Genomic DNA, 20,137 nt, shown 5'->3' with positions numbered 1-20,137 from the left:
GATAAAAATTCTCATGTGATCTGGTTCACAAAAAAAAAAAAGTTGCACATTACACAGAACTACAGTGAAAACTGAGTGTCATTGAAGGTACGGAGAAAAGGAATATCATTATGTAACTCCTGGGAAGGAAAGAACAAAACCCCATTATCCTATTGGATATGTTCAACAGCTGCTAAAATATATAGCAGATGATCAGAGATGAGTGTATTATAGTATTGCATATGCTTTCAGATGCTGGTTATAGACTAGGGAATTTATGAAAAGACTGCTCTATTATCAACAAAAAGAAGCTATAATAAAAAAGACCAGAGAACTGAGTGGATAAGCTTTTAAGGAAATCAGGTGCAAATTTATCGGCATATCTGTGTAATGAGTTTGGAATGAGGGGAGAGTAAAATAAAGTAACTGAAATCTGGAGCAGGGGGAGGATTTGCCAGCGTCAAGACATGGTCTGCCCTTTTACGTAGTTATCCTCTGCACAGTACCTGTGTCACTAGGCAACTTTATCATGGGGTTTTGGGCAAGTTAATTCTCATCACCTTCTTAATTCTCATCTCAAAGACATTGCAGAAAGCCTTCAGGCTATTTGTGAGATCATTTTTACTTTATTAGGAACTTGAAACAGGGGTGGCAGGATTCTCTAAAGTAGTGAATCTTGATATGAGGAATAAGGATGCTCCACAACTAAAAGGCAACTCTGAAGTGGAATCAGCAGTTTAAAAAACCCCACCTGTTTATCTACCTATACCAAACTGAAGGATGCTGGACAAATGAAAAGCCAACATGTCACTGTAAAAATCGGAGTTCTGAAGGCAGAGGAGAATGAAACGAATGAAATAATTTTGCAGGTGATGGAGCATTCATGTGTGGTCCTTGAAGGATATTTTTTAACACTGAGTAGTATAAACATAGTTCTGTGTTATCTCTTTGATGCGTCTGGAAAGCATACACATGGAACTCAACAATTTGTCACATGTATATTTATATTGAAGTAAGCCACAGATTTGTAGGTTATTTAATGTAATAGAAGAAAGTGAAAATGTAACAAGGGGAGAATTTTATAACAGAGAATTACATCAACAAAGGGTATAGTTACTAGTAGAAAATTGGAAGTGTCTGACATTTATAGGTGAAGGCAGGTAAGTATCCAAAGTAATTTGAGAAAATACTGATGTGAGGATTGTAATATCTATTATATTTTTTCTTAGAGAAAGCTGTTAAATGTGAAAAAACTGATGTCTTTGGGGCAAATTCCTATCTAACTTAAATTGCTATACCTCCAAAGTTTCGGAAGAACAGTGACATCCTATATCAGCTAAAGAATCTGTCTAAAATTGCACTGAAAATGGCATCTGAAAAGAAAAATAAGACATCCTGGTATTCAAATGTACCTCCATCAAAGAACTGTTATGATAAAATATTTAGAAATTTAAACTTGCTGCCGAAGTATAGCTCATTAAAACAGTGATTGATAACAACAGTGATCATAGATACTGTGGTAGGATTTGAAAATGATCTGATTTCCTAATTTTGCACAAATTTTTGATATCTTTTATCACTTTAAGCAAACACTTATTAAATTGCATTAAAAATGAGAAAACCTCCTTAATTACCCATTTTTTTTCCAGAAAAATGAAATTATAATCAATGTTATCAGTGACTGAAAAAATGCACATATACTCATGCATAAGCCCCAGTGTCACTATACTATATTCTGCAAGGTTAAAAATTTGGAAAAAGTTTCTGGCAGCATTGCAAAAGTATCAAAGATGTTGCCATTTTCACAAAACATTCAGTATTCAAGGAAAAGACATTTATCATACAAAACACATTGTATAACAAAGTTACAATCTCTAATTAATACAAGAGCTTTTCACTGTGCATTGAATCCCAAATTTGGAATTATCAGAGAAAAAGGTAATTAAGGATAAAGCTGCTGGAGATAAGTGACTCTTCAGCCATCTTCTGGGTGACATATGAAAGCGTCTAAACACTACTGTGAGCAATTAATCTTCTATAACTCACACAATATGCAGATTAAGAACAGATCTACTACTGAGCTACACAACACATACCGAAGTTTTGAATCTGTACATATAGTCAGCATCACATTTCAGGTTTTGCCTTAGTGGGCCTTCCATAAAAGGTTAGTTCTGGAGACAAGAAAAATAATATATGGTGTTAAATTGTTTATTAGCACAAGAACTTCACACAGTGGAAGAAATTATTGTTTATTGAAACAAACCTTCAAGGAACTCCTTAATTATAAAACAGCTTGATATTTTAAAGAAAATGACACAGACAACAGAAAGAACGATTTACTGTGGGTAGCAGGTTGAGTATAGTTTGGGGCCTACTAATCAGTCATGCGTAACAAGTATCCTATAAAGAAATCGGAATAAACATACAGAAAATACTGCTGCTGCAAGAGGATTCAAAGAAACATTGCTAGGTTTTCAAATGTACTTAACAGTTGCATCATATTACATGAAGAGGAGCAAAAGCAGTATCCATCTTGCAAAAATAGGTCAATAAAATGAAGACATCAGTTCTCCAGCTTTGGAACCCTCTAATAGCAAAACAATTGCAAGTTCTGAAGAAGCTGGAGCATGTTAGCTACATACCATCACCAGCTGTAGGCATTGGTATTGAGACGCCAAGCAGTGCTTTGAAGCAGATGGGGTTTTAGCTGGGCACGTCCAGTTTCAAAGGAACAAAGAATTTTGTCTTGAAGTTTTCTAGAAAATAAACACAGACCATAGCCGTTAACTTTTAAAAACATATGTCTGTAAATATGCAGAAGTGCTTAATAACGGAATGAGGATGTTTACCCATTAAAACTGTGCATAGTGATGTAATAAAAAGAAACGTGGAGGGGGGCAGAGATTTCTATATGTGAGCTATTGATGTGGGTTATCTCAATTGCTGTTAGTGCAGGACCCAATGAGGTTATTTAGGGGGCTGTGATAAACCCTGGGGTCAGCCCTGTGGAAGCACGAGGGTAACCCTTTGCTGCTTTTGAGAGGCACCGGAGTTTTCCTTTACCCCAGAGTACCCTTCTGCAAAACCAAAGTCCTTTGAAAAGCATTATCTGTCTCATAGTCTTGCCCAAACACGTGACATTGGGCTACTCTTACACAAAAGGGCAGTAAAATTTTGTGGTGTTTTTTTTTTGTGTGTGTGTGTGTTTTGTTTTTTTAATGAAGGAGGCAGAACAGTGAGGAGGTATGATGACAAGCATATCATTGGACAGATGAGATTAAGTGAGGTAACTGGCCTGAGACCTCTCAAGATATTCAAGGAATTCGAGATCTGCAAATACTTCAGATGTTTTAAAATCTAGTTTTATAGCATTGATGTTGGTTTTTTTTCATCCCTTGAGTTGTAGCTTAGCTATGAGCATTTTGGTACCTGGTACGTAATCGTGTCTCCTTTGGCTGTGATAATGCTTAAGTTTTCCTGCCCTTTTGTCTTCCCACTGGCTGAGCAATGGGGCAGCCATTATTTACAGTAGCAGAATTGGGATCTGATTCACTTGTGATTCCTAGCTAGGTAGATAATATTCCAATTAGTGTCATTAAGGGTATGGTATTTGGTTGCCAACATTAATGCAGGAGGTTAGATAGTACATTGAAGTCTCTCCGCAAAGTATATAGACAACAGCGAAGAGATTTCCCTTGTCGCAGCAGGTGGTAATGGATGCAGAGAGCAATGATCTAGCATTTTGTAGTGGCAGGATGTATTTCTTCTGGAAATATTTTTGCTATAGCCATCAATAAGCCAGGCAGCTAGTCTAATATAGTCAACAGTAAAAAACTGGCCACTCCAAAGGGCAGTTTGTCCTATCCTAAAATAAATTAGATGAAGTGACTCATGCTGGCTGCAAAGGAAGGCTAGATAATTAGCTAGATTCAATTCTTGGTTTTTAGTTGTCTGAAGTTAAGCTGGGCTGAATGCCTCTCAAATACTTTTCTGAAAGGAAACAGAGGCATAGGAAAGCTCCTGACAACAGCTCTCCATTGAGTATCTGCACTCACTGGAAAACAGTGCAAACGTGTTGAGCAGCTTGTGAGATACTGTGGCTTAAGTGTTAAGTGCTGACAGGTAAATTCTGAAAATACCATTTCTGCCTGCAATTACATATCTTTCAATAAATCAAAACAGACTAATGCATGCATCAACATATGTAAAATGTGTAACTGTAGGGGATGATAGCATGCATAGCAAGTTACGTGGCCAAATGTGAAAATAAGTAAATAGTCTGCTTGATCCCTTCAGACACAATGGTTCGTCCTTTTTCAAGGCCTTACCGAATTTTAGAGGGAGAGATCAGACTGCTTGCAGTCATGCTTACCCTCTGCGAGGCTAGAATTTTAGCCGCTCTTATTTGCAGCATCTCCAAATTAGATGCATTTTACCTCATTAATCACTGCTTAGGAATTACTACATTTTATTCACCCTGAGCCCACAGTCTGTTCCCCATCATTAACTGCCATCTGCTACTTTGTGATAAAGTTATCCTCAGGCTTCCCCGGTCCGAGTCAGGTAAGAACGTCAAAATGGCATTATTAAAATTGGAAAGACTTTTGTCATTAGTGTGCCTAGAATAAGAGACTGTGCGTAAAATTAGATGGGTTAGGTTGCTTGCAATCTGCAGTTTGGTTTTGTTAGTCAGAGACTGTAGTGACAGATGCCCCTGACTTTCAGTCTTTTGCAGACCTGTTGCTGAGGCCAGATCCGTGTACAGGACTGCCAAGGAGGGTGACGCTAGGCCTTGTACTCTGAGATCTAGACAGACAAAATGAACCAAAGAGGCTGGTAGCACCATACTGTGTATCCTTGTCACCTGTTATATGTGGTGTTATTATCGATAGTGACAGATCATATGCCACATTGCTTCATTTTAGCCCAAGGAATTTTCTTGACTCCTCTTGCTTGCCTTAGGTGCAGAGCAGTTGGGTAGCTAAAGCCTAGTAGCAAAAATAAAAGGTTACACGGTTATAACTGAATGATGGATCTTGTTTGCTAACCTTCATCCTTGCAGTTATTTGGACTTGTTTCATTGAATTTTGTGATCTAATGCCTACAGCATGTCTGGTAATGCTGAGTGATACATACATGCTAAAAGCTAGTAAAGAGCCTCCAGTGAGCAAATAATTGTAGTATAACATGAAATTGCTGATCATCAGGAGAGAAAAATGTTGACAGGCAACAAAATCAAAATTACCATTTGCCAACCCTAAAACAGCACCATCGACACTGATCTCCTGGCAGGACCATGGGGTGCTAACACCACACCTCAACCCCAAATTCTTCCCCGAGGCATGCATGGGCAGCAGCACCAGGAAACCACGGGTGGTACCCCGAGAGAGGAGAAACCTCACATAACAGGGACACATATTAGGTAGCATATGTTATACATTACCGTTTTAATTGCATTATTAATTCTTTCTCCTTTAATCGAACAACTTGTGTTGTTGAGTAGGTGACATTTTAACTGGGCTAGTAATGTTTTTTGCTTGATTTTAATTGGAGTAGCAATAAATTCTTCCATTCTATCCTTATATGAGGTGGTTTTCCTTTTTGCCCATAGGAATTTTTTGAATACAACAAGTAGAAGGGGCTTCCTGCCCTTTAATGTCTCCTGCTACTGCAAATGTGTACCATCTCTTTTTAATAAGCTTGCACAATCTCACCTAGAAGTAGTTAGGGTTTATGAGGCTTTTCTGAGCACCTTAGTAAAGGGAGTTTTTTTATAGATGTATATATAATTTTTTTTTTAATGTTCGTTTGTAACCATGAGCTCTCTTCTGATAGGAATGGGATAGAGCTTGTCCCTGAAAGGCCTGAGTATGTCCACTGAGCATCCGAGGTCCCTCCTCAGTTGTCTGAAGTTAGATACCAGCATATGTGGCAGGATCAGGCCGCTGGGCAAGGTAAGTGAACATGTGTAGTGAGTCTACTCAGTGCTTTGAGGGTTTAGCTTCAATGCTTTCCTGCAGCTATACCTCCTGAGAGTTAATGAAGATTAGATCTCATCTAGATATATAGCTCCAACACACTGAAACTTCCTTAATAAATTTCAGGATAGACTTTAGTGCGGAATTACACTGTAGGTCTCCAGCCATTAAAAAATGAATTATTGTTACTGATGTAACTCAGCAGCAGAGCACCCTGACAGCAATGGCCTGAGCTAATTCCCCCAAAGATTAGTCTCTGTTCCTGGAAGATAAGTGTTCTAGCCTTGTTTCCTTACGTTGGATTTTTATGTAGTACCTTGTGTAGCACTGCACCATTTTAATTTGCATGTACTGTACAGGACTGTATCGACAATATCAGAGAAGGTATTATATCACACCTAATTTGGAAAGACTTGGTGAAGGTTATCTCTGCCTGGAGCAAAGATACTACTAGGCTGAATATAAAGCTGTTAGAGTAATTTCTAATGAATAATGTAGTAAGCAATTTTACCCCCCCTGCCCCCATGCATGAATTGTTTGAAAAAAGGAACTATTTAATAATGAAACTAGAATAATGTTGAATACATAAGTTAATTACAGGCTGCAGATCCAGAGACCGACTTTAGTCTGGTTAGATACCTTAAATACTCAAACTATTAGCTACTATTCTTTGCTGGTAAGTTTTGATTTGCAGGTCATTTATGAGTGAGCTGTTATAGGCATTTGGCAGATGAATTTCGAGGTATTTTGACTGGATACTCAATCACCTGTTGTTATTTTTCTTCCCCAAATGCCTAAGGGTGATTCATAGGATCTCATCTTTTGTACCCTTTACTTTTCATCTTGATGATGAAGTTTAGTGTGTACCAACAAGCTAAAGTGCCCATTGCTCTGATAGCCATTGCCTTTTTATTATTTGTGCTTTTTAAAGCTGACAGACACAAAACACAAACTGGTCAAGAGGCGAATTTTTTTCAGAATAAGACCCTTTGTTTATGATGATCTTTGTAACACTCAGCTACCTGTTTACAGGAAGATAAATATAAGAGGTTCAAAGAGAGCAAATGTCTGTGGAGAATATTTATGAAAGTCCTCTAGAATTCAGAAATTCAATGATATGTAGGACTAGTCTGTAGCATTCCTGTTTTTATGATAAGTCTTTTCTGTATCTTTTCATTGCACCATTTTACCACCAATGACGATGTGGTCACCTGAGGCTTTGGTGTCCAGGAGAGTGGCAGCTGTGGACTTGACTGTTCAGCCAGATCTCTTTCATGCTTAGGTACAGGCTGATCTGGGTGGCAGTGAACCTGCAAGGCAACATGTTCCCTTTCCAGAGTTCAGTTCTCTGGAAATGTTTTATATTCTTTGAATTTCTTTTTGAAGAAAAAAAAATTAAAAAATTAAAAAGAGTGAGAGAAAGAGAAAAAAACAGAGAGAGAAAAGAATATCTGTGAAAAGGGAGAAGTTTATCTCTGCTCGTGAATTTATCAAGCTTGTTTGGATGTAACAACCTCATTGATAGCAAGTTGCTCTGATTTTCTTGAGGAAAAACAAGAAGGTAACTGCCTTCAAAGAAGTAGGTAAATATATTTTCATGATATCTTCCCATTCTAGTAGTCTCACCTTTGTTTCATTAGTGGCAGTATCACAGCAATCTTACCTCCTTCGTGTTTTCTTTTTTTTCGTTTTTTAAAAAAGCAAATTTAAAATTGCTAATTGAACCTGTCCTTGGATGTGTATGGTATAATTCATAAAGGTGAGAGAGATTCTATTAACATAATAAGCAGACAAAGCTTATAATGTCTGAGCCCCACACACACAGGGGAGGCATGCCAAAACTTCTGGCATTTTTTTAATAAACAGAAAGGCAAATCATTTGTGCAGGGCTGATATCAAAAGAGAAGGACTTAATGCACAATTTAATTGAACATTTGTTCTTAACTTTACTCAGGGACATTTGACATGAAAATTCTTACCTTGTTTGGCAGGAAGTCCCACTGATTTCACAGATGAAACCATTTGCATGTATCTAGAACTAGATAGTTTAGGGAGGTAGTGGAAGGTGATTGCATGTTCTACAATCTCCCAGGCTCTCAGGGGCAATTAGAGATGCAAACCTGTTACCCTGGCAACTGCAAAATTTGACAGGACTTGAAACCTCTGATCCCTTTGGAAAAGGCAGCAGCATTTGTAAATTTTCCTCATTCACCTTGCTATAGTTGTGATGTTGAATTGTGTCAGCCTCTTCCCTGCTGACAAGACCTCATATGACTATAGAGCTAATATATAACAGCAATTGTACAGAATAGAGGTTCCAAAATTTCACTCCATGGACCGCTGGTGAACTGTCAAGTGCCAACTGGCTGCAAGATGGTGGTTCACTCCCTGTGTTTCCAGCTGTTAATATTTCACCAAAAGGCAGCTAAACACATTATATATTCTCCTAATGGCTCCAGAGAAAAATAAAATCAACGACAAATATCTAAACTGCTAATACCAAGCTTGTTCTATTGTAGGTTCTCTTGTCCCCATCCTCTCTTTTGTTGTGGTCACATACTCTCAGTTTTGTTGAATTTGAAGTCTTGGCTGCACTTGACCACAATAAAATCACCTTTGCATAGCTGCGTATTTTTGTTGTAAAATTGAAAGTGGGGAATACTGCCTTGGATGGAGCTGGATTACCTCTGGAATTCAGCACTGCTGAGATTAATACCAAAGAACCCGTTTTAGTTCTGGTGTCTTTATTGTTTCTTTAAGTTTATGGTGAGTTTAGAGACAGCAGAAAAAAGAGGCCCTAAATAGATTTTTGAGGACTGGAGAGAAATAAAGGTAGTAAGTAGTATGTGAAGATGACTGACAACAAATTCATTTACTGAGTAGAAATAATTTAGTGGGGGAAAAGCACAGCAGGTACAAAAAAGTGCTTTTGCTAAGACAAGAGATAACAGGAACTAACTGCTAGTTAAACACAGAGAAATTAGGAGTAAAATAAATTTTTTTTAACCATAAGACAAACACTGTGCATAGGGAAGCTCTAGATTCCCTGCCTTTTTGGACTATTCAAGAAAAGACTGGATTTCCTTTTTTGTGGATAGTTGACATTAATTATTTGAGTCAACACAGGAGTGCTATTACAGGAGTTTTCTTATAAAAAGATCTGACAAGATGAATTTATATTCAAAACTTTAGTATGAAAATGTACTTCACTCTTCCTCTGTTTAAAAAAAAAAAAATAATAAATTCCCAGATAATACTCAACATCACTGTAATATTTTTATACAGTTGATTCCCCTACTTTAGAGTGTTTTTAATTAATTTATGAGGCTGAAATGGAAGAGTTCACTGAAAAAAAAATAGAAATGTTGAAGTTTTTTGTATATCCCTGAGCTTGAAAAGGGCCTGTGTTCTCTTTGCTTCCTTGAAGTGGCTCCTGTATTGGGAAGCAGTTTCTTAAACTTCAGCTAACCTCTGAGTATCCTGGGTGAGATTTAAGAAATGTCAGAATCATTCACCACCACTTAACTAGAGTCTATCTCAGGTTGTTAGTCTTGGCTTACCCTCCAATACCTATTAAAAACTTAGCCAGCCATAAAACTCGTACTCTCCTAATTAGTGTTTTGAATTCTACTCCTCCTCTTTTCCTTTCAACTTTCAGCAAATTTCGCATTTGTGCCCAGCACTGGTTCATAGCCTTAGGAATAAATCCTTCTACGCAGGGAACTTCCCTATTGCCTAATTTTCTCACGCTGATGGGGAAAGAATCACCACCAAACTAAGGTACTAATTATGTCATTGGCTCTGTGATACAGCTGCTGACTTCACTTACTCTTCTTAATAACTAGCACTAACTAATGACTTGGCTGCTATTAAGCTCTGGCTGGCATTAAGTGGCAAACTCAGTGAAATGGCTTCACATGCCCGCAGCTATCTAAACCCCTGTAATCTTAAAACTAGATTATACTTTTATGTTCAGAAAGAAGGTTCATGTAATGACGTTTACTTTTCTTGCAGATGCCAGTGAAAGGGCTGAAGAATTTAATTCTAGCTGCATCATGGTTTCATTTACTCTTTAGAAAAAATACACTTTGGGGATTTAATCTAGTAGCTTTTTCTGGAAGCACTAAGCTTGCTTGTATATAGATTCTGAGATGGAAAATTCTGGTTTAAGTTTTGGATTTTTTTTTCCTTTTTTTTTTCATTTCATTTGGAGTTCTGTGCTTGTGGTATGTCAGCTAATTAGTTTTTAGGCAAATTAATCTTCAAGTGACACTAGGAGGTGGGAAGTTAATTCTCAGTCATTCCTTGTTTCTTTATGACTATCTAATTATTCATGAACATTGTAGGGGTTATGTTCTAGAAAGACAACTCAGCACGGAGTTAAGCAGTGCCCCAACAGAGGAAGAAGGGTACAAAATTTACATATTTGACAGGCATACAGCTGCTTTGAGATTGTCATTCTCCAATTTTCATTTCTGTCCTGTTGGTATTGTAAATTATTAATCAAATAATGATTACCTGTACCATCCTCTGAATTTCTAAAGAGCTTTGTTAATATGAACTAAGATACCTGTCATGTGCTCAAGAGAAGTCATAATCTTAGAGCCAAATGTTCCCTTGTATTATGCTTATGCAACTTGCTTATCAATCAAGGAGTTTGGCATGCAGGAAGAAGCATAATTTTGCTGTGAATTAAATAGGACAAGGAGACTTGTGATACAGGTTGGGATAAGGCCTTTTAAGAACAGAGGAAGAAATGCTGGCTCGGATGGTCATAAAGAATCTGTACAATGTAGAAAAAAGTGAAAAGAAAATTCTGCAGGCACCATGGTTTAAAGGACAAAACTGAAAGTGGACAAAAATAATAAAGAAAGAATTTAAATAAAAGTCTCCAGAAGAGCAAGGAGGTATAGAGGTAGTTGTGGAAGAAATTAAGTAAATGAGGTGAAAAAATTGTAAAGTCTTGCAAGTGTACAATTGAATTGCAGGGATATCTAATATAAGAAGTAAACATTTGTGGAGGATAAGTGATGTCATCAGATCACAAAAAAAGGAAGATAGGCTCAGCTGCAATGTCTGAAGGCTCTTTGGAAATAAGGAAGAGGAAGCTAGACAGGTAGGATTGGGAAAATTTTGCATTACTTTATCTTTTTTATTTGTAGTTGCCATAGTTGCACTTGATCCGCAAGGAGTAGAAATGGTCAAATGTGTTCAGTGACTAGCAGAAATAAAGCCCCCAACAGCTCAGGTTCAATATTTACAGTCAGAATGGGGAGAGGAGAAATGCCTCAATATAAAATAACCTTTCCTCCAAAGGTAAATGTAAACTAACCTTACTAATTTGGGAAAAAATGTGGGATGTATTTGGTTTCTTTGAATTTTTCCAGAGAAAGTTTTTATTTTTCTAAAACTAGAATGTATTGTTTTAATTTTTTTCCACTTCAACCTCAGAGTTCTTTGAGACTGAAAAAGCAAACATAACAAATGTTTTCCCCCCTCTTCTTCCGTTTTGACTTTTTGGAGAGGAAAAGGGAACTGTGGCCAGAGTTGAGACACCAAAGAAATGAGATGTGTAAGAAGAAATCACCAAGGTTAGTGAAAGGGATCTAAAACTCAAAAGCCAGGTTTTATCTGAATGCAAACCAGAACAGAGAAGCATTTGAAACAGAGAAAACTCAGCAAGACAGATTAAAATGACAGATCTCTCACCTTTCTGCTATTCTTGTGCAGGACCCTTGAGGTCTTTCTCAGTGCAACAAATCTCAGTGCATTTCTTGTTTGCAGCAAGTTCTGCTTTAAGTCCCTCTGGGACATGGCACTTTCTTCTTTCCATCACTTCTAAAGCTTGACTTTGCATCTGCTCCCTATCAAGACCAACAGACCTGTGTTGCAGGTTTCTTGTTTTCTGTCTGGTTTTTCCACCTTGTACTCCAGAATCTGCTTTTCCTCATTGATTTCTGCACTTTCAGTTGCTTTACAAGAAATAACAACTCCTGTTCATTCCAGAGGGTCTCATGTTGGCCTGGGCCAGATGTAAATACAAAATCTCCCTCCTATCTGCCCCACTGCAGCTTTTTTAGCAGGACATACCAGACAAACCAAACAGATGCCATCCATCTTAGAAACATTTCCCCTCCTAATACCTGGTCCCTCTTGGTGGTTTGATCACCACTGTGAAACAAATACTTGGAATATCTTGTGTGTTTTGTTTTTTTTTTTTTTTTTAAAAAAAGGAACAAATTAATAAATTAATAAAACTTTCCATTATTGCTTGTTCAAAAAGCCACTGATCATTAAATGATTTATACTGTGATAATTTTGAAGCTGGTTTTAACTGTAAAGGTACTGAAGAATGGCCATGTACTGATCACTCTAAAGAAGCAGATGAGTTTGCCCATCTCACTTTCAGGTAAACAAATGATGCAGGCATTAATAGCATATGTGGCTGTTGGTTCAGAGAACAGAGAAGACAACTGGATTTTAAGTGATGACAGAAGAAAAGCTGAGGATCCAGATACAGGAAGTAGTATTGACGAAAATAAGTGAGGAGGTAATTAGCCTTCAAACTTGTCAAAATTTTTAAGAACTGTAGATAAGACTACAGAAACAAAACAATGAGTACTAGTTTTCTCTATGTTCTCTATGTCATTTTATTATGATCCATCCCAGGCAGAATTTATTTTTCAAATGGTGTGTAGCTAGCCACTCTTGCTACCTCCTCCTCCTCTTGTTAAAATCAAAGCACTACAGCTTTCTAAAAAAAAAAAAAAAAAAAAAAAGCAGCATAATATCGTGATGGTTTCTTAAGAGATCTCTTCTCACAGTTATAGGTATGTTAGAAAGGAAATTGATGTATCTTCCCTTCTTCTTTGTATGTTCTTGGTGCCACAAGCTGTGCACAGCATGCTTTCAATTAATTTAAACTAACTCTCCATCTGCTCCAACAAATGTAGGATTTGAGTGAAAGACAGTATGATGGAGTGACATGAAATACGCTAATAGCAAACACTACTGTGAAAGCCAGTCTTCTGTGGAAAATATAATATCCATAGTGCACTCTTTCTACTCCATAGTAAAGGCTCACTTTAGTGAAAAATGATTATTGTTTTCAGTATTTGCCTAATCAAGATGGGAAACAAAAACTTTAGTGATGGAGGTAGAGATTTACATTTTACAGAGCATGCTAATGTGAAGATCAGGATGTATCAGATTTGATTCCTTTTAATTGCCACTTTCATCAAGCTTTATGTTATGGAATTATTTCTTTATGTTTCTACACTTAAAAGAACACAAATACTGAATATGATTAGAACTTGGAAAGCTTTGGCTTTGTTATCAGTTTGATCAGAATACTGTGTATTTTGCAAATATTCTATTTTCCCCCAACGAATTAAAGTTCCAAGAAAGGTATTTAAATTAGAAAAGCCAAGGCCACAGCAAAACAGCTATGATGGGTACATTCAAGTAACAACACAGACTAAATTATAGTAACTGTGTACAACAAAAGCCTTTTGCTAATAAATATATGCACTTTACAGACATTACTGTAGTCCTTTGTGTGTGGGTTCCGGTGGGTTTTTTTTGTGTTCTGGGTATTTTAATTTTTTTTTCCTTTGTTTGGGGTGTTTTTTTGTTTGGTTGGTTTTTTTGTTTTGTTTTTTGTTTGTGGGTTTGTGGTGGGTTTTTTTTATATTATAAAGTAGGAACCTAGCTGTGATTCTGACATTAGCCTTTCAAGCAATAACCATTTAAACCCATGTAGTAATTAAATTCTACCTGCAGCCCAGTCTTGTTCCCAATTGAACCACTGAGAATAGGGTTATGGTCTTTTTCCCCAATTTAAATTAGCATGTAAATTTGCAAAGTGGAATTTATTTTGGACCCTGGTTCCTCCTCCCCATGTTTCTTACATTAAATACTGTACTTTTAACCCTGGTTTGACCATTTCAACTGATCAAATAAATGCAAATCAAAATTCTAGACTTGGTGAGATACACAGGGAAGCATGGTGGCAGTACTACTGTAAACAATAGCAAGTGAAAGATAATAAGCTTATTCTTGATAATTTGTACCTCAAACTCATTACCACTTGCACTTAAAAGCAGAGCTCCATAGAAGATAATTCTCCATAATCTTGTGTAGATCCATGGAAAGTGATGTCATATTTTGACGGCAATTATATATCTGAGTCCAAACTTGCAGTAAAGACAGATACTTCTCAACTGCTGCAGTCTATAGCTGCCACCTCTTTCTAGGTTAAAATTCTTCAGGCACTGAGAGTTTTTTGGTTTGTTTTGGTTTTTTAAAAGACACGCCCAGAAGGCATTCATTCTTGGCAAGGCTGAGCAAGAGCTGAATTGCAGGTGTCCTCAGAGCCTACCTATAGATCAAACAGTATAAAAGATACCCAGTGGATGAAGAAGAGGGTCCTTCGAAGTGAGAAAATAAATACTGCATTTCTTTCTTTCCCTGGGAGTATATAAGCATCTAGCACCCAATGTTTAACGTTTCACAGCAGTGTGCCCTCATCACCAATTTATGGCAATTTTGCAGGCGACGTTGCTTGCCAGAGCTCTTCTATTCTGCAGAAAAAAAATTCAAAGATTTCCCAGGGCAAGATGATATGGGAGTAGAAGCTGTTTAATGTCCTTTAGTTCCTTTTTAGTTTGCAGCAAATAGACCCAACCAAAGGGAAACCTGTTCATCAGATAGCTACTTTTCTTCATTGGATATGCTTTAGATGTAGCAATGGTTTCAAAGATGGAAGGATATGAGACAGGAAAGGTTTATAATACTTTTGTCAGACCAGCTGAGGCAGGTGAGTAAGAAAAAAATGGACATTCTTTTCGACGTACAGTAAAATCGTTCCTCATTGGTACTTAGCAAAGGTCCTATGCATCCAAAAGCTTGTCGGTTGTCCCAATTATGTCATACAGTCTAATACAAAGTATTAACTTACAGACCTTTCTTCCCTACTATTCTACAGGACATTTATACACCTACGGTAGATAATGTCCTCAAAAATTTATATGCTCAACCTGAAACCCTTGTAAGAGAAGTAATTAGACAGGCTTAATTAGAGCTGGCATCACAAAATAGATGTCAGTAAGTCTACCCAATTCTGCCCAGAAAGGCATTTTTAAAGGGCTCTGAATGCTGCGGTAGTCATGCTCATTTTTCAGGTAGTATATACAATGGTATAATATTTAACCACCATTAAATGTTTTTCCAGTTGGGACTGTTTCATGTATAACTCAAGCATTTCATCAATCTATCTATCCGTCTCATTCGTTGTTAGATTACAACTGGTGTGGCTGCAAAGAAGTGAGAAGAAAAGAAAATGAGATGCTCCATTAGAAAACACCATCCGGAAGTGACAGATTAAGCTATTTGAAATGAAGGCAATTGTGAATGATTTTGGGGAGATTTTATTTTATGCGTAAATTGGATCATTGGCTGAAAAATAATCACTTCGTCCGTCAAAGACATAACCCAGAAATGAAGTGGAGATAGAAGTTAACAGTGGATGAGTAATGGAGGTAAGAGATCAAGCATGCAGTAAGGCAGGGATAATAATACAAGTTAACAGGGGAAACAATGGCAACTAATGATAATTAGCAGCAAACTGAACACATTTCCCCCTCATAAATCTGGTGTTGGTGTCAGTGTGACCTGTCTGAATGCAGATTTAGGAGAGAACACGGCTGTGAAATGCTAACAAGAAAGCAGGAAAGAATGATCAGAGCATGACTTGTGGGGGGAGAGGGGAAAGTTCAAGAAGATTAAGGGAAGAAAAATCAGGAATGTATTGGGAAAAATATGCAGTCTACTGGTATATGTGTTTCTAGATCTTTCCTGTGCCCAGCAGAATGAAAGTCCCTTATGAACATAACTCTAGAGATCAAGCTATATATTTTTAGCCTGTAGGTTCTAAATTACACATTGGTAGTCATTACTGAAGGAAAAATGTCTTTGTTGTGGGACTAATTGCACTCTCAAATACAGTCCCTTACATATCTTACAAGATGTAAATCATGTCCTTAAAACTATTCCTGGTTTATTATATATGTCAGCCAGAATGTCTTATAATGTTATATGGAATGTGATATCTGCAAACATTCACTCTCTTACATGTCAGTAAGTGTAAGCTGACAGAGATGAAGTAGTATTTTATTAAAAAATCTCCCTCTCAGAAGCACAGGAAAAAAGATTTCTTCTCTCACACACACAAACATGTATGCCTCTACATGCAACTGCCGTACCCTAAGGCCTAACATCAGCAGAGGAGAACTCTTCTAGATTATCCTAATGTTTGCCAGACATAACAGCTCCCTGCTAAAAACTAATCCTAGCTGTGATGGAAGAAAGACTTGACTTAAGTGCAGTTTCAGCATTTCTTGCATTGTTAGTACGGTGGTACAGTTTTTTGCTGGAATAGGAGAAAACATCCTGAGTAATAGTTCAGATGTTATTTTCAGTACTATTTTGGGGCATGATATAGCATAACTTATATTTAACCTGCCTGTTTGAGGCAAATTACCTGGATCCATTATCTGGCATTTCTGCTTATTTCAAATTAAGCTCCGAAGAAACAAACCATACATATATGGTGTATATACATTTATCTATAGTGTGTGTGCATACCTCTCAATTGTTATTTGAGCAATCTCTATAATTGGAAAATATTTGCAGAGACAGATGATTCTGTGTAGCATACAAGAGACAATAATTCAGCTATCGAGTATTCAATATTATTCGCTCAGTCGTGTGGTGGCAAATTATCTCTCTCACCTTCCCATCCTTAGAAATGCTCATTACTTGAAATAATTTTGTGTCCCAATCTTGAAGGATAGGATTTAAGACTAGGTACAGCTGTTTGTGACTAGTAAGACATGTCAATCTTGAAGCTTCTAGATTCCAATTCAGAAGTTAAATTTGTCTGGTATGATTATAAAATGGAAATACACCATCCTACTGTCGAAGTAGTTAAATATTCAGGAGTAAGACCATGGTTAATAGGACATTAATCATTAACCATTACTCAGCAACAGTTTGAATCAGGCTGGAGACATTATAAAAAGTATAAATGAGGTCTTAAAAAGCCAGCTGAATTTGGGTGACAAAGCTATCAAGTGGACAGGAAGAAAAAACTTAGCTTTAGCCAGATAGGACTTGCAGAACTGACAGACTCGTGGACTATAATGAATGAACAGCTCCCTGGCTGATTGATTTACTCCGATGTTAACGAACAGTTCCCTATCTAGACTTGTCCACAGTCGCGGTACACCACTGGTCTCCTGGGAGTCATTCATGGATGGACTTTGGTCTGTCCCTGTGGCAGCAGGTTGGAGAGGCCACTGTAGTTCAGTGTAGTTTCTTCTGTTCAGGAACGCCTTCTTGAATGGCTTCTTACAGGGAGAATACACTGCCTTCCAGGAGATTGCAGGGGGGCTGCACAGGTGTTGTGAAGGCATACCAAAAAGTGGTCAAATCATAGACTGCGTCAGCTCCTGATGGCTGCATGAAACTTCTCCAGAGTGGGGAAAAAGAGTTGTTCTGCATTAATGTAATCCAGAAAATGTGTTCCTTCAGAGCTCCCATATTGTGTACATGAGTAAGAACTGTTTTTTGGTTTTTTTTTTTTCAGGGCTGCACGTCATTCCTGGGCCATTAAATAAATAATGTCTTTTAATGTTATGGTAGGCTATTGATAATAAAAATTTATTTATAATGCAGGCAATGATTTAAAAGATGTAACATTTTAAAAATACTTTTAGACGTTAATTTTTAGCTTCCTAGTCTAAAAATGTTGACTATAATTATTAAATGTTTAAGGTATTCCACTCTGACAAGAATGGTTTTCTGGATTACCATTTACCGTTTTCTTTGTACAGTGTAATTTTTTTTTTTTAATAAAAACCAAATATTTCTTACATGATTATAATACCTTAGAGATAATTATTAAGATTAAGCACCTGGCTTATATAAATTGTCATCTCAATTCACATTCAGGTAAACCAGAACTGCAACAAATAACAGAGGTTTTCCTAGAACCCTTTTAAAATGCAAAGTTATTTGTATACTCTAATTCTTCATATTCTCATTTTTGTCCTGGTTTGTGAAGACTGGTTTTAAACTAATAAATAAGCTTTTAAGGCTCATGGTAGGCCTTAGACATGGTGCAAAAATGACGCTAAAATATGCAGTGATAATTGAGTGTCAATTTAAGAACATGCTCCCCATTGAACAGGTGCCTGTTGTTTCCTGTGAACTTGGAGGTTATTGTTAATACACTATTAACAGGTTCCCAGGAATTTCCATGCAGTTCATTTTACACTTGAACGTTGCAATATTTGCAACAATTCAGAGAGTTCAGAAGTGTCTAGGAGACTTTGGCAGGGACAGCCAAGCAAAATGCTAATAAGGAAAAACAGAACAGAAGTTTGAGCCAGGATTCGATTGTTGCCAGACTCCATCAGCACTACACAATGCTGACATGAAAAAGAGTTCTTTCCTCTCTTACAGCCATAAACCAATGGGGATTTTATTTATTTATTAACAGAGAAATAACAGAGTGAAATACAAGGGAGAGCTTGAAAGAAGCCTATTATGTTAGGCCAGTGACATCTCTCTTAAATGAATGAGTATCTGTGAATGGATTTTGCTTCATAACACAGCTATATAACACAATGATCTAACAGTCAGATCAGTGTTTGCCATCCTGCAGAGTAATTTACAATTCTACAAAGTGGGAGGAAAATGCTAGTGGCTCAAAGCTGGTCTGATTTATAGTCTTATGCTTTGGTGTAAATGCACCAGTTGTATAAATGCATATAAGGTATAAAGGAATAGAGAGTCAGCCAATTGGACTTTCCAAATCTTAGGTCAGTCAAACATCAGATGCTAAGAATGTCTTAGATCTATGCTTTACTTCTTGTTGGCATAGCAAACAGTGAAGTCGTGTTAGGTAATGAAAGACTGACTCCCAAAGGGCAGAAATCAGAGTAGGCTGGCTTGTGAAGTTCCCACCAAGATGTATAACAAGACCCAGACATCTAGGGAAACAGCTCATAAGCACCACCAGCATTATCAAACTTTAGTTTGGCTTTTAGTCTGAAGCCCATCCTGGCTTTGGGTGTCAGCAACTGTTTTCAGTAAATCTCTGCAACAGAGCCCTCTGCTATTTAACCGTCTGTGTGATGCTAGTACTGTCAAAAGTGAGTGGCAACTTTTCACAGTCTTGACTCATGTGACGTCCTACTTCTAAACAGGTTAATTTTTGGATTGAGTGGTTTGAAAAAAAAAAAAAAAAGGCTAGCAGGCTCCTTCAATGGTGTTTCTTTAAAGATTTGGCATCCTTCTTTCATCTCAATTATGAGAAGGGCAGCAAAATACTTTTAATGAAGGTCTGGTTGTAACTGGTAAATGTCTTCTGACTCATGAGAAATTGGACAGCCTATGAGAACGCTTCTTGACACAGCGGCCTTTGGTGAGAACAAACAGGGATCTCCTGTTTTTGTAGGGAAAAGATGCTACACGACTGAAAAGCTAAGCAGGCTGAGAATTTTATATTATGAATCTTAGGGTAATTCAAATTTATTTGTGTAAAGGAAAGATGCAAAGTGTCAAAAGCAGGTCTCTACAGAAACAATGTGAGAGCTGACTGTGTTGTAGGGGTAAGTAATATATGAATCTATTCTCTTTTTTTTTTTTTAAGACTGTTTTTCCAGACTCTGTGAAGACCCACATTAGAAACCATTTTTTCCCCTCAGATTTTCCTTGAAACTAAAAGCAAAAAATAGAACCCTCAGCAAAACCCTAAAGTAGCAGAAGATCCTTCTGCCAGGTTAATGAAGAGGACTGGTACAAGTCCGTGCTGCCTACTGTCCTGACTTCTGTCTCTTTAAAGGTATTTGAATTGACCCAATTCCCATATTAATTAGTCTGTAGTACAGTTCAATTGCATCATACTGTTTTTTCCCAATGAACTGAGCTTTTAATGAGTGTTCACTGTTTAATAACCAATTAAAAAAATAGCCTATTATTTTGTGTGTGCTTGTGATAAGGAAACTCCTCATCTTAGCTGCTTATATTTATATCTATACACACATATTTTGGTACTCTGATTTGAACAATAGATCTATTACCTCCATGTATCTGTCTTTGTTATGAGTTAT

This window comes from Cariama cristata, unplaced genomic scaffold, assembly GCF_000690535.1.
Source record: "Cariama cristata isolate BGI_N322 unplaced genomic scaffold, ASM69053v1 scaffold2922, whole genome shotgun sequence".
Classification (NCBI taxonomy): Eukaryota; Metazoa; Chordata; class Aves; order Cariamiformes; family Cariamidae; genus Cariama; species Cariama cristata.
The sequence above is the reverse complement of the archived record's forward strand: the minus strand, read 5'-3'. Positions refer to the sequence as shown.